This window comes from Mustela putorius, unplaced genomic scaffold, assembly GCF_011764305.1.
Source record: "Mustela putorius furo isolate JIRA1106 unplaced genomic scaffold, ASM1176430v1.1 tig00000460_pilon_pilon_pilon, whole genome shotgun sequence".
Lineage (NCBI taxonomy): Eukaryota > Metazoa > Chordata > Mammalia > Carnivora > Mustelidae > Mustela > Mustela putorius.
Window position 1 is genome coordinate 14,500,155 of NW_025421389.1, and position 13,647 is coordinate 14,513,801.

General features: G+C 49.4%; 1 long non-coding RNA gene across 1 annotated transcript; it reads right to left on the reverse strand.

The window, feature by feature from the left end:
- Window positions 1–3,882: 3,882 nt before the first annotated feature.
- Window positions 3,883–6,589, reverse strand: LOC106005570. The gene is made up of 3 exons (XR_001179019.2): window positions 6,281–6,589; window positions 5,466–5,610; window positions 3,883–4,403 (listed from the first exon to the last, which is right to left on the reverse strand). It is a non-coding gene; the product is annotated as an uncharacterized LOC106005570 (long non-coding RNA).
- Between the last annotated feature and the right edge of the window lie 7,058 nt (window positions 6,590–13,647).

Genomic DNA, 13,647 nt, shown 5'->3' on the forward strand with positions numbered 1-13,647 from the left:
CTCTGCCTACTTGTGATTTCTGTCAAATAAATAAATAAAATCTTTAAAAAAAAAAAAGAAAGAAAGAAAGAAATGAGGCTGGAATCATTCATATTAAGTCTTTAGAGGAAATAAACATGTGAGAAATTAGCCCCATGCCCAGGCACTTCCTTTTACCCCTGCTGGAGGGGATGCAGTTTGAGCACAGCTGTCTCTGGGGACTAGGGAGCAGAGAGACTCCATCTTGCAGGGCCCACAGGGGCCGAGGTCCCTGCAAAGGGAGAACAGATGTGGCCACGATGGTGGTGGAGTTGGGGGCCTGGATCTGAGCAGGAGCATCTGCAACCAGTGTCCAGACAGTCACAGGGGACACGCTGGCCCTCACCTGGTGGGGAATATCTTCAAAGGCCCATCTGCTGTACAGGTTGGGGGAAGTGGTCAATGACAGCATGATTCAACCACTAGCACTTGCTGAGGCTGAGGACATGGGGGTGGATCTCATTGCTTTTTGCCCAGAAGAACTCTTTAATCAACTCATGTCCTTTCTTTTTTAAAAACTGTGACCCAGGGGCACATGGGTGGCATAGTCAGTTAAAGGTCTGACTCTTGGTTTTCGGCTCTGATCGTGATCTCAAGGTCGTGGGATCAAGTCCTGTGTTGGGCTCCAAGCTCAAAGCAGGGCTACTTGGGACTGTCTCTTCCTCTCCCTCTGCCCCACCCGCACCTCAAATAAATATTTAAAAAAAAAATTTTAAGGTTTTATTTATTTGTCAGAGTGAGCACAGGCAGACAGAGTGGCAGGCAGAGGCAAACAGAGAAGCAGGCTCCCGCTGAGCAAGGAGCCTGATGTAGGACTCGATCCTAGGACGCTGGGATCATGACCCGAGCTGAAGGTAGCAGCTTAACCAACTGAGACACCCAGGCGTCCCAATATTTAAATCTTAAAACACACATGCAAACACACACACACACACACACACACACACACACACACACACAATCATGGGACCCAGACCATCCTTGGGAAAGACAATATTGGATGTTTCCAGCTGGGTACTGGGGATGCAGCTGGAGGCAGGGTGCGGCACAGTCTTTAAGGGCTCTAGAGGGCCAGGCTGGGGGCATGGGAACAGATGAAGTCTGAGTTCTAACTAAACTAAGCAGTGTGACTCAGAACAGCACTGGGTGTTTTGAAAGCACAAGTCCTCCCTGGCAAAGCAGACACAAAAGCCTTTCCTAGTCCACGAACCGTGGGAAAGGGTCCAGCTGAACATGTGTGTACAGAGCCTTTGACAACCACAGGGAGCTGTTCAAATCTGATGACCTCTTCTCTGTCTCAGTTTCGGCCGGGGAGAAGACTTTTAGGGCTGCTCTGTGCTTTCCTTTTAAAGATTTTATTTATTTGACAGAGAGAGATCACAAGTAGGCAGAGAAACAGGCAGAGAGAGACAGGCTAGCCGCTGAGCAGAGAGCCTGATGTGAGGCTCTATCCCAGGACCCTGAGACCAGGAACTGAGCTGAAGGCAGAGGCTTAACCCACTGAGCCACCCAGGCGCCCCCGCTCTGTGCTTTGAGACCCGCGCCCCTGAGTGTCAGGGAGATGGTTTTCAATGGGTGGGAAGACAGCTAGGGGCAAGGGCGCGGGGTCTGAAGGTGGTGGGGGCCACACGCGCAGCTCCTCCCCCCCCCCCGCCCCGCCCTGCTGGGACAGCACAGTCTTTCCCCTGCCTCACTGGGGAGCAGGGAAACAGGCCTCCCCTGAGCAGGTACAACTCCCAAATTCATGCCACCCTTTCTTTCCCTCCGCCTGTCCTCCTCTCCTGCGACTGATATGAGTGAAACCCTGGGCTCACTTTTCTCCCTCCTTCCCCCATCTTTCTCTGTCTGGATTACCTCTCCGCCTCCCTCCATCCCTCCAGGTAGGAGAGGATTAGGCTCTCCTCTGCAGCAGAGTCTCTGGTTGGGGTGGACATCTTGTATTCCACAAGGTGCAACACCCTCCATCCTTCTCAGTCTTCTCTGTCTCTCTCAGGAGCAGGACATTTCTGCTCAGACCCCTCCCAGATCAGCAGGAGTTCCAGGACTAGAAACAGAGAGACCCCGACCACAAGGACCATCCCCCAACCTCTGCCCTCTGAGCTGTCCACATCTGGGAGGAATAGGGTAGAGGAGGAGATAAGGCAAAGGTGAGCTTCCTGCTGCCTCCACGAGCAGGTGCCCACAATGGCCGCATCACTGTGGACCTGTGTTTCCATCCCTGAGCGCTTTCTTCCCGGCCTCTCCTCCTCTGAGTTGCAGTTGGCTCAACCTCCCACGGAGTAGGGGCTTCTGGAAACAGCTGGTGTGCATGGTATCTCCTTTGGCAGAGAGTCTGGGAAGACACCCCCAAACCCAAGAACCTGCACTACAAGGGAGTCCAGTCTTAGCACGTCTTAGCATGTCCCTGAGTGTAGGGGGAGGTCACGAGAAAAGTTCCTACCCCCTCCCCGTATTCCCACGGACCCATCACACAGCCTTGCTTAGCAGAAAATACAGAACCAAGGCTAGCACGGCACACTGGGGGGGCCTTACTCATCCTACATTCAGTGGAGATAGCACAAAGACCTAAAAAACCAGAAGGAGGCTCAAACTTGTCTGAGTTGAATGTAAATTTACTTACACATGTTTGGGAGGGCTCTCTGGAAGCTTCCTCGGGGCAGGAAGTGAAGGTGAGGTAGGTATGGATTTGTGGGTACTATAGCCTGGTGTCCAAGAAATACCTCATGGCTCCTTCTCTTGAAGTCATCCATAATATATCACCCACCATCACCGACCTGGATGCTAGTCACTCCATCTGTGTTTTGGGGGCTTCTCCCTCCTCTCATGTCTGTGGGGAGCAGTGACTAACGAAGGTCGTGAGCGTTCGCCTGAACTTAGAGCAGAAATATCTGTCTTTGTTGGAGCTCCTGGCCCCTGTTTTGGTTTCGTGCCTGGGGCCTCCCTGGTTCCCGCCGAGTCTGAAACCCATGCAGATGACAGGCCACCTCTTTGAGGGGACCGTATCCCTGTGAGGTCACCCACTCCTTCAGGGGCTGACCAAATCAGGGTGGAGAGGATTGATCCCATTCTCCCTCAGCGCCCAAGGCACTCCCTCCTCTCCCCAGTATCCAGGTCATGCTGCCAAGGGCTTCAGGCCTCCAGATAGACCAGCAAGTGGGGGAGGCTGTTCTCAAACAACTTGTTTGTTGCCAAAAACATCCTCCCTGCTGGCATGCATCAAATGGACTAGAAACTTCTGGAAGAAAGTGGGCTCGCTTCAGAAGGGAAGAAGGGAAGACAAAAAGAGTTGAGTAGGCCAGCTAGGAGTCCTGCCACAAAATGGTTTGTGTCCTTAGGTTGAATGTTGTACAAAGGAAAAGAGGTTGTAGGGAAGCCTTCTAAAGTAACAGCAATGAGTTGGCAAAATCCTCCACTTTTCTCCCATCTTCTGTTTGGATCAGAGGGGCTGGGCAGAGCCCCTGGGTGGTAAGGAGACCCCTGGCCTGGTGGGAACTCCTGGGACCAGGGCTGGGTGGCCTTTGGAACACTCTCAAAGTCTGTGTGGGGACTGGAGGAAAAGCTTACCGTCTTCGAGCATCATTTGGCCTCTCTAGGACATATCCGACCCTGTGAGCCTGGAGAAAGGGTCTTCCCCGGTGCAGCTGCCCCCACCTCAGCCCCTGCACCACTTCCTGCCACCCCCACACACATGTCATGGAGCCGCTCTTCTCATTCTTTAAGAACTCCCCATTCATTTTGCTAATCATAAATACTTTACATTACAGAGCCCCTTCACTCCAATACACTGTTACAGAGGAAAAAAACTTTCTATACTCTTCGAGATTCTTACAGGTGTTCTAAGAACAAATTGACGGAGACAGATTATCAGGGGAAAAATCAAATCAGATTTAATGATGTGCACATGAGGAATTCACAATAAACATGAGATTCCAAGGACAGTTAGGCAAAAGGATGTATTTATGTTATCCTGAACTAAGGAGAAGGGGTAGGGATCTGGGACTTCAAAGGGAAGGAAAGCAATTCAAGGATGGAGAAGGGTTAAGGGAGTGATGGAGGCACAAAGAGAGAAGGGAGGACACAGGAATCTGAGGAAATGCATCAAGGGCGATGGGAAGCAGAAAGCCTTGGTCTGGCAGGTGAAGCTGTGGAGAAGTCAACACCCAGAGCTGAGAAGGAGTGGGCTTCAGGACTTCAACAGTGCTGGGACAAGGTGGTCCCATTCTCTGAGGTGACAAGAGCACAGAAAAGGGCTAAATGAATAACTGAGCAGGACAAAGAAGGGTCATTTACAGTATCACCGTGGGATTCAAAACCAATTTAAGCCCTGGGTCTCAAGAAAGGCGAGAGGTGCCCATGGTGTTGGTATCCATACGGGGAAATGTCACCTGGAAAGGAAGACAAAAAAAGAGGATCTTTGATTCACGGCCTCCAAGATCAAGTGTTTCCTACATTCGAGGTAAACAACACATTTTTGTTGAAAGAATGAGTGATTCAGTCAGTGGGAAAAAACACCCCATGGTCCTGAGGAGTCAGGTTGCCAGGTAAGAAGGGACAGCAGCCACGCTGCACTGACAAAGGGGGCCCCTAGTGGGCCATCTTCCCCCAACCCCTCACCTTGAATTTTCACAGCCAGTCCCCCCCACCCCAAGTCTGCATGGAGACTCCCCAAAAACCCAGGGACCCCTCAGCAAGCCCTTTTTCTCCTGAGAACTCTGTCGGTCCAGTCAAGGGCCAGTGGCAGTCCAGCACCCGATCCAGGACACTTGTGCAGTTTTTTCTTTTCCCAACGGATTTCACAGACCTTTTAGTCACTATCATATGTGAGCTTAGACGATACTGAAATATTGCCACACTGATTTCATCCTCAGCTCCAGCAATGCAAACACTAATTTTGCAAACAGTGCCAGAACCCGCGTCTGGGATAGCTTTCCCAGTGCTTAAAGATGGAGTATGCAAGGAAGAGCCAAGCCCTTGTAAGGAAACTCCCGATTGTAAGTCCAGGAAACTGGTTATAGAGCTATGGTGAAAATTACTTTAAAACACCACCCTCGGGCACCTGGGTGGCTCAGTGGGTTAAAGCCTCTGCCTTCGGCTCTGGTCATGATCCCAGGATTCTGGGATTGATCCCCTCGTCGGGCTTGCTGCTCGACGGAGAGCCTGTTTCCTCTTCTCTCTCTGCCTGTCTCTCTGCTTACTTGTGATCTCTGTCTGTCAAATAAGTAAATAAAATCTTTAAAAAAAAAAAAAGAAAGAAAGAAAGATAGAAAGAAAGAAAGAAAGAAAGAAAGAAAGAAACCCTCAGGGAAACCATGACGCATTCTGGCCATGACCCCTTTTGAAATTTTTCCAGAAAAGACCCTCCCTGAATTCTCTGCTTTTGGCCTCAGGGACCTGAGAGCTACCCCCTCAAGATCAGGTAACGGTCACCCACCTCAAAACACACCTACCTTCATGATCTCTGCCTCAGAGCATTCCCCTGCCTCTCCACAGCCGGGATGGTCCTTTGCCCTTCATGGAAAACCTGACCTTCATTGATACCCACTCCGGTGTTGAAAGACATGTGGGCATTGAATCTCACAGCCTGGAAATGTGCTAGAATTGGATAGTGAAAACAGGCATAATGAGGCTCTCCACACCCTGCCTTCCCACAGGTCAGGAGGGTGCATACCCTCTGGGCCATTGGCAGCCCGGAAAATGGCAGGCCTGATGAGGTGGACGGGAACAGGATTTCTGGGGGCTTGGCTCATACCTGGGAGCGCTGAGAGGAACCCCCTCTCTTCCCAGGGACATACTGTACTGCCCAGCGAAGGTCAGGTCCTACCCTGGAGTTCCAACAGCCCCACTCATATGCCCCAGGGCCATCTTCCCAATCCTTCCCAAGAAGCAGCCCACATTGCCTTCACCACCCCTAAAACTTCCTTTGCTCCTTTTCAACTCAAATTTAGAGCTCTGGGCAAGAAGGCCCAAGGAGCGGGGAGCGGGGGGGGGGGGGGGGGGGGGGTGGGAGAGGGGGTTGGGGGGTGGTCAGGAATTCTAAATGAGGTGGGAAGAAGGTGAAATCAAATTGGGAAGGGGGGAGGAAGGAGAGAGGGAAGAGCAGGGACAAAAGTGGAGGAGGCAAAGGAGAGGGCAGGCAGAGAGGGAGGAAACACAGCGGGTGAGGGAGAGAAGGCTGTGATCACCTCCGTGCTTAAGGTTAGACCCTTGTGCCTGGCTCTCCACCTCGCGGCCCCTCCCCGTGGCCCACCATTTCCCAGCTCACTTGAATTCTGTTCCCCAGATCTGTGGTGAAGCTCATACTGATATCCGACCCGGCCTCTTGCTTGCCAGCAGCCGTACAGGACCAGCATCAGCAGTGGGGGCAGCAGCATCAGCAGCGTTGGGGCGAAAGGTCCCATTTTGCATGCAGGATCAGGGAGCAGAAGAACGCAGGGCAGAGCCACAGGTCTGACTGAGGACGGGGCGCTAGAACAGCAGCTGGGAGGAGCGCCAGTGGGAGCCGGGGCAGAAGGCTGCACTTCTTCCCCTACAGCGTGCCGGGAAGGGAGCCCGAGTTGTCTGCCGCCCGCCCCCGCAGAGGCGGGGCACACACCACGTGATTTCTCCTAGCCCAGTCTCCAGAGCGTGCTGGGAAATCCGGTGATTTCTCAGAAACGGATGGTTAAAAACAAGCATAAAGCCACACCCCCATTTCTTTTTAAAAAGATTTTATTTATTTATTTGACAGAAACCACAAGTAGGCAGAGAGGCAGGCAGAGAGAGAGGAGGAAGCAGGCTCCCTACAGAGCAGAGAGCCTGATGGGGGCTCAATCCCAGGACCCTGAGATGATGACCTGAGCTGAAGGCAGAGGCTTTAACCCACTGAGCCACCCAGGCGCCCCTCACACCCCCTTTTGATTAAAAGGCAAGTCTAAGGACAGGCGAGCCACAGGAATTTCCCCGCTGCAAGCCCGCATTACTCACTTCCGCAACCCCACCCCGCAGGCAGCCGGAAGCCGCACCCGGGGCTCCACCTTAGCGGGGGACATTCTCTGCGGGTTCCTGCCACCACCATAAACACCCCTGTTTGCTGTAGAGCCGCTATCTGCCTCTGGCTCTCTCTCACTTCTCAGTCCCTTGTCCCGGGGGTTAACATAACAGGTTTATCTTCCATGCAGGCTGAAGACTAGAGATTTGGGTTTGTGTATATGCTGAGGAATGTAATTTAAAAACACTGAACTGGAGGGACCCCCGGCTGGCTGCGGCGGAGGGGAGTGGGGAGAGCGGTGGGTGGGAGGTGGAGTAAGCAACGCTTGACCTTGGGAGTTGTGAGTTCAAGCCCATGTTGGGTATAGCGATTACTCAAATAAAAATTTTTAAAAAGCAAAACAAAACATTGATCTGGAAAAAAGAAAAGTTTTGTAGCTTGGGCTTCAGGCTCCTCTGTGCCCCCCTCCCAGGCACACCCCAGAATTTGGGGCCACCCTTACCCTAATGCAGACCTCAAGAATGAATGGATCTGCTCCCCCTCCTGCATTAACCTTCTCTCCCAGCTTAAGAACAGGAAACCCACTGAAACGGAGAGATTACTCCATAGGCGAATATATTCCCCAGCCCACCTCTGAAGTCTGAAGACGCTGAGGCAACTACCTCCTCCCAAAATAGCAAATGACATTGACAGAGAACTTGCTATGTGCCAGACCTACGTTGAATACTGGAACAATACTGTTGACAGAGCAGAAGGCAAGCTGAGGACAGAGCACAGGCTGACAGCACAGGTGGGATCTGTGTCTCACCTTCCTCAGGTTATCTCTGCTGCCGTAAAGACAAGGGGAGGAAAGACAAATGGTTAACGTACAGAGATTACAGTCCTGCAGGACAGGAGTCTCCCTCAGTTTACAAATGTCTTAGTGATTCACAGGAAAAAAGCATTCTTATCAACCATCTAACTTCCAGAAGGAAACTCCCAAGGCTCTTAAGGTTAATGCTTTGCTAGAGGGAAAAACAACCTTAACTTGACAGTGGCAAGGCCTCTCATATCTTGTAGGATAGGAAAAAAGTTCATTTGAAAACCTCCCTTTTGGGGCGCCTGGGTGGCTCAGTGGGTTAAGCCTATGCCTTCGGCTCAGGTCATGGTCCCAGAGTCCTGGGATCGAGCCCTGCATCCAGCTCTCTGCTCAGCGGGGGGGCCTGCTTCCCCCTCCTCCACCTCTGCCTGCCTGTGATCGATCTCTCTCTCTCTCTGTCAAATAAATAAATAAATCTTTAAAAAAAAGAAAGAAAGAAAAAGAAAACCTCCCTTTTCCCTTACCTCCCCCAACCACACAGTATATCATCAGCCACCCCTCACAGCCCTGGGGCAGCAGCTCTTAGTGCTCATGGGTCCCATTTCTGTGCTTTAATAAAACCACCATTTTGCACCAAAGACGTCTCGAGAATTCTTTCTTGGCCATTGGCTTCGGACTCCGCCCCACCAAATTTCACCTATTAAAAACCACATCATGGGGTGCCTGGGTGGCTCAGTGGGTTAAGCCTCTGTCTTCCGCTCGGGTCATGATCTCAGGGTCCTAGGATAGAGCCCCACATGGGGTTTTCTGCTCGGTGGGGAGCCTGGTTCCCTCTCCCTATCTCTGCCTGCCTCTGTGCCTACTTGTGATCTCTGTCTGTCAAATAAATAAATAAAATCTTTTTAAAAAATAAAATAAAACCCACATCATTTAGCATCCAATGTGGGGCTTTGAATCTTTATATCTGGACCTAGGGCTTTGGTTAAAACTTGGTGAGTACTTTCCTTCTCATCCTTTGCTCTCATTTCAGGAGCTTGTCAGGGAGTGCGGTCTTCCTGGAACACTTTTTTGCCTGCTGCTCAGGCTGCAATCCTCTGGCCCATGGCTACTCTACCGGAAGGAGAAGCCTGCCTTTTGGCTGGAAGTTAGTACCCTGCCCGGGGTGATAATAAGACCCAGAAACTTGATGCCGTCTCTTTACTCCTGTCCTTGGGCAAAGTCCTCTGTCATGGGCTGGGGACAGCTGCCAATCTTAAGATTCCTTTGTGTGGTTTCCTCCTCCTTGGTCTAATGTGATCCCCTTCACATCCCTAGTCTAGCTGCTTCTGGCTGCAAGACCTCAGTGTGGACCTGGCTGAAAACAGTACCCGACTGAACTTTAACCTAACCAGGGACCATTTCCCAGGGACATTGGCTATGAGGATGACATATGTTAGAATGTTGCTTAGATCATGATGGCTTTCTCTTTGTACTGCCTTCTATCAGTGTCCTCTACTAACTACTTAAGTCACAAAATTGGGTACTTTCCTCTTATAAAACATCTCTAGTATAGTCCATGGGTTTAAAAAATAGATTCTAAGTGGCCTTCACAGCAAAGCAAGCCAAAGTACATGTGGTCTTCACAGCGGGGTCTTCAGCAGGGCAAGCCAAGGCACATTGTGACCTTCACGGGGAGACTTCGGCAGGGCAGGCCAAGGGGCAGTTGGCCTTCACCTTGGGACCTTCATGTCAAGGGAAGCCAAGGTGCACGTAGCCCTCACAGCAAGGCAAACTCAGTCCATACACGGCATCCATCACAGTCTAGAATGCGATGGGGAAGTAGGGGGAGGGCAGGTCTCTCTCCTACAGGGCCTTTGTGGCAGGCAGTAATCACAGAGATTTCGTGTGAGGGATACTTCAAGTCGCTATGACTCCAGGAACCTCCGACGTACCCTGCATGTAGGATGCCACCCGGGAGTCAGGGTGGGAGGGCTGGTTTTCTTGGTAATGGACGTTCTCTATTCAGCCCCCAAGGACTCTCCCCTGGGATGCCTTTTCTCCCACTGGAAACAATTCAGACTGCAAAATTTTAAAAAGGTACTGCATGACCTCAGTAGGATCTATCAGATCTCTTCTGCGGGAAACAGGACAAATGGATGTAGGGTACCTTCATTGCTCGTACCTGGGCCATCACTGGTCTACACCAAGAACTGAGGGCCTCTTACAGAATGTGTTTGCCCAAATGTGTCAGCTAGTAAACTCCGTCCAGACATGTCGGATGATAATTACCTAAATAGGCCTCCTGCGAATAAAGCCTGGTTGCTGGAGGAAACACTGGCCCTCCCTGGCAAAGGGGGCACTGACTTTCTCCCTCTCTCATTATTCATCCTAATAGACCCAGGTTACTTTAGTGGTATGTGGGGGCTTCGCCCTCATTCATTTCCTGGGTTAATGGCTGTCATTGCTTAGTCTACCTCGGGGTGGTGACTTTCAGAAACATTCCCAAGCAGCTGCTGAACTCCCTTTGTTTCAGGGAAATTCCCTGTCTCCTCCAGCCCGACAGGAACCATCTGTTTCCTTTGGTTGGTGGGGAAACATGGCGTCTGCCGCTCTGTGGAGCTGATGAGCTCTAGAACCGGAAATCCTTCTTCTGCCGTTAGGCAGCTCTTCACCTCCTCCGTCTCCCCCTCGTCCTGTTTCTGCACCACCTCGGGTGCAGCCTGCATAACTGGCCTCTAGACCATCCTCGCTGCCTCCTGCACCACGGCTCCTCCTACTCCCCACTCCATCAAGGAGCAAAGAGCAGCTGCTGGACTTACCACTGCCCACCTCAGAGTTCCCCACCAGCGTCCCAGGTCAAAACTGACAGCGGGGAACAAATTCACTTCTATTGCAAGGAGCAGTGGGTGTTGTATGCAAACAATGAATCGTGGAGCATCACATCAAAAACCAATGATGTACTATATGGTGACTACCCTAACATGATAAATAAAATAAAATCCAGGTGAAACATAGTTTTGTATTGAAACTAAGTTTGTTGGTTTTAATAAAGACAAACATGTGTTTATTTTCTTTAAAGATTTTATTTATTTATTTATTTATTTATTTGAGAGAGAGAGAGAGAGCATGAGAGCAGGGAAGGTCAGAGGGAGAGGCAGACTCCCCACAGAGCAGGGAGCCCCATGTGGGACACAATTCTGGACTCCAGGACCATGACCTTAGCTGGAGGCAGTTGCTTAACCAACTGAGCCACTGAGGCACCCTGATAAACGTTGTCTTTAAACTTATCAGCATTAAGTGTGAAACTTTTATTCTATCAAGGTTTGCTGAAAGTTGAATAAGCTCGTTGTTACGTCTGTTGCAATTTGTTAGCAAAAAGATGACTTAAATGATTGTTAATTGTCTCAAAGTTTTCGTGGGTAATTTTTAAGACAGTTTCAGTGGGATTCATAAAAGAGACTTTCAGGACAAATACAGGTATTTAATATCTTTAAGATCCCAAAACGGAAATTGGTAAGAATTTCCAGAACTAACTAAACTGAGGATGATTATAGTTTAAGACTCTTGTCTAAAACATTGCTAGTTCTCTAATATTTGCTTTTCCAGACTATGGACACTTTCTCTTAAAACATCAGTGATATACAGAAATAATAAGACAATTATTCCTCTGTGAACAAACTGAAGCCTTTAACTTTTCTCTCTACCTGAACCTTCTGAAATTCAGGAGGTCTCAGTGAGTGGTCTTTCTTCCATGGCAATTACGGTCATTAGCGTAAGTTCCATAAGAATTTGTTCTCCTTGCTAACAGGACGCCATTGGAAAGAAACATTGGTGATTTTACCAAGGCTTTGACTGGAATGTCATATTTGAGAGAGACAAGCGTAGACTAAGATATGGCCAGACAGCTTAAAGGAACTAAGGTTGACTTTATGAAACCCAGAGCCATAAAGACCCTTGGAACTGTGGGCCTGATACCTTGCTTACAGAGTTCCCAGCAGCCTCACCAGGTGAGTAAAGAATGTCACTTCCTAGCAGGTGCAGGAACCTCAGGATACTTTGGGGACCTCGAGAAAGAAACCCACCCAATCTAACTGGTGGTTCAGGCATATCTGGCAAGCCCTTGGCTTGACTTCTGGCCTGGAAAGGCTACCAAAAGTTCAACCTAGAGGTTCCTTGTAAATAGTTCCAGCAAAGCAGATTCTGAAACAGCTGTATGGTCAAGCTCTATTCCTGCTCAGCTTATGTAAATAATTAGGCCAACTTTGTTAAAATTGGACTTGTTTTATGAATAAATTAGTCTTGATTTGGCTATCTCTGATTAAAAATGAGGGTTACTGGGGCGCCTGGGTGGCTCAGTGGGTTAAAGCCTCTGCCATCTGCTCAGGTCATGATCCCAGGGTCCTGGGATCGAGCCCCACATCAGGCTCTCTGCTCAAAAGGGTGCCTGCTTCCCCCTCTCTCTCTCTGCCTGTCTCTCTGCCTACTTGTGATTTCTGTCAAATAAATAAATAAAATCTTAAAAAAAATGATGGTTACTATAGAGAGAAAATATTTCAATTACACATATTTGTAGTTACCAGATTTTAAGCATTGAGACTCAAGAAAACTGGAATGAGGATTTGCCCCAAAACAGCCAATAGGGTTAAATCTTTTTGAGTTACTATATGAAAACCCTTTTCTCACTATAGACCTAGCAATTGATGGAGACTCTAATGTTCTGTTAATTACTCCCTTGAAGCCTGGGTTAATTCGTAAATCTCTAAATGAATATGCAAACCATATCCTCCCTAAACCTGATCTGATAAAAAGTTACTAGCAGCCCACCCCATACAAACCCTGGAGACCCGGTTTCTTTAAAGGAGGGGAAGTCTAACACAGTAGAGGATTTAACTCCAAAATGGAAGGGTCCCTGGGGGGTCATATTATATATTCCCACTGCAGTAGAATTAAAGGGACACTCTTCATTGGCTCATATATCTAGAATAAAACCTGTAACTCCCTCACAGGAGACCAGGAAGCAAACTACCGTGCCTTGTTATTCCTGTGAACCAGTGGAAGACCTCAGTTTTCTCTTCAAAGGACAACAAAGAAAATTTCAGTGAACTACCGAAAGTCTCTTTATTGAGGTTCCTCTTTCTCATATTAACCTTATTTTGTTGTCTTTTCTGGTGTCTCCCTGCCTGCTGCTAAGACTCCTTCACTGTCATAATCTCCAGCTGACGGAGGGTTCTTTTTTTTTTTTAAGTTTTTTTATTTATTTATGTGACAGAGAGAGAAATCGCAAGTAGATAGAAGTAGGCAGAGACGCAGGCAGAGAGAGAGGGGGATGCAGGCTCCCTGCTGAGCAGAGAGCCTGATGTGGGGCTCAATCCCAGGGCTCTGGAATTGTGACCTGAGCCAAAGGCAGAAGCCATCCAGGTGCCCCCAGAGGGTTCTTTCTACTCAAGAATGGGTATTATTGTGGTAACCTAATGAGATTTTTAGTCTGCATGCCATATGCTAATATCCCTATGTTAGATACCTTGGATCAGCTGCCTCTGCCTTTGGTAATTCCTGTATATGAATTCCCCAACTGACCAACCAACGTTGACCCATAGGTGGGGACAGCTCTACACCCCTATTCAGCAGGAAGAAGTTCCAGAAGCTAAGACCTTCCACCCTCATCAATCTTAAAGACTTAAGAGTCCAATTGTTCAGAGGGGTATGATGTGGGAAACCAAGGCAGAAGGAAGTGGTGATAAAATTAAATGTCAAGGAGTGCCTGGGTGGCTCAGTGGGTTAAAGCCTCTGCCTTCGGCTTGGGTCATGGTCTCAGGATCCTGGGATGGAGCCCCGCATCAGGCTCTCTGCTTGGTGGGGAGCCTGCTTCCCCCTCTGTCTTTGC